The following is a 2,217-nucleotide window of genomic DNA, read 5'->3' as shown; positions in this document are numbered from 1 at the left end:
CTTCATTAAGTAAATTAACAGCGTCATTAATAAACAGTTTCATTAGTAAACAAATATACACGCTTTCAATAATAAACAAATAAGCAGAGCTTCATTAATAAACAAATAAACGCAGCTTCGTTAATAGTTAAACAATTCCATGAATGAACAATTCAACACAGCTTCATTAATAAACAAATAAACTGCTTCATTAATAAACAAATAAACTGCTTAATTAATAAACAAATAATCACAGCTTCATTAATATACAAATAAACACAGGCAGATTTATGATGTTTTCTTACAAAATAATTAGCGTAATGACTAGGCTACAAACTATATATATGTCTACTGGCAGAATTATGCTATTGGAGATATTGAACTACATATCAAAGTTAAAAGTGTCATTTTCTATAATTCAGAGAGCATCTGTTTAGGCCCAAGATATTTTTATCTTGGTTTATATAGGTTAAATTAGATTAGGTAGATATACATAGGAGTAAATATTTACAATTTCATACATTGCAAAAGGTTTCCTGGTCTAATATATATAGGGCCAAAATATCCAGGATGGAAGCGGCTAGACTCCATGACGTAATAATGTCCAGAAAATGACAGTCGTGAAGAGGCTGCTGCTGGAATTTATATGTCCGAAAAATATACAAAAAAACGTTTCCATGAAAAGACTTATGTGGTGGGAGGAACTAAATATTGTTTTTAACCTGCCTGTGGCCTCGGAATAATTAATGTTGCATGCCTGGTGGGTGTTTAAATATTATTTACGGTTTGTGTGTGATGGGTGTTGTACATTATTACTGATGCGGCGATCAGACTTATATCTTAACACATGCTGATCCACAGATTTATGAACCATAGTTATGAAAGGTTTGCTATTTAATGCATATAATGTTCGGAAAAGAATATATATATATACCATTATTTGTATATTTCACAAACGCCTTCATTGCTCTCATAAAAATATATTTATCTTTTAATGTCTTTTGTTAAATATATATCTTTAATGAAGGAAGAATAAATACAGTTAATTGTTTTTGTAATGACTGGTAATTTGTTATACACATTACTTGTTATTAAAATTTACTTGGAAGTTTAAAAGCAAAACTGTACTTTCTCTGTGATGGTATATGTAGCATTCTGGGGATTCTATATTTTTATTAAATGCTATCGTGTTATTAACCATTAATTTATAAGATTACTATTTTTCTCCGATAAGACGGTGCATACGTTATGGCTTCCAACGTTTTAATTAGGTGGAAAGTTTCTTCAATAAATGAAAATCATAATCCCTTAAAATTCTAATAAAATATTAGGTATTAACCTCGTTCACTTCACAATATCGCGTAACTTAGAGTTAAAATCTAGTGACCTAGTGGGATTCGAAGTTGAGAGTGCGGGGTGACGCATTCCTGGTGTTATGCACTATGCAGTTGATATAATAATAATAATAATAATAATAATAATAATAATAATAATAATAAATACACAAAGCAATCACACTAACGTGATATATGAATGAGAAAACAAATAAGAGCAATGTGGAGGATTCGATTCCTCCGCATTGCTCAAATTGATTTTCTCATTCACATATCACGTTAGTATGACTTGCTTGTGTATTCACCTAGTTGTGTTTGTGGGGGTTGAGCTTTGCTCTTTCGGCCCGCCTCTCAACTGTCAATCAACTGTTTATTAACTACTTTTTTTTTTACCACACACACACATACACCCTAGGTAGCAGCTCGTGACAGCTGACTAACTTCCAGGTACCTATTTACTGCTAGGTAACAGGGGCATTCAGGGTTAAAGAAACTTTGCCCATTTGTTTCTGCCTGGTGCGGGAATCGAACCCGTTCCACAGGATTACGAGTCCTGCGCGCTATCCACCAGACTACCAAGCCCCTATTGTGTATTTGATGCTGGAACGTAGTGAAGATAGGGGGGGGAGGGTTATTGCCTATACCAGAGTGCAATAGGGGGTCATATGTAAAACATGGACTGGCTTCATTAGGGACCTTTAAAAGTCCTGTAGATTCAGTGGAATTCCAGGTTGAATAACTTGTACCATGTCATGGTCCAGAGGTAAGGTGCGCCGCTTGGGAGTACACAGGTCGTGGGTTCGAATCCTCTATTCAATAATAATTGTTATATAATATAATGATTATTATTATATATATTATATATTGCATTGTATTGATGCATTGTTATAATTGTATAAGGATT

This window comes from Procambarus clarkii, chromosome 24, assembly GCF_040958095.1.
Source record: "Procambarus clarkii isolate CNS0578487 chromosome 24, FALCON_Pclarkii_2.0, whole genome shotgun sequence".
Taxonomy (NCBI): Eukaryota; Metazoa; Arthropoda; class Malacostraca; order Decapoda; family Cambaridae; genus Procambarus; species Procambarus clarkii.
Note: the sequence above shows the minus strand (reverse complement) of the source record.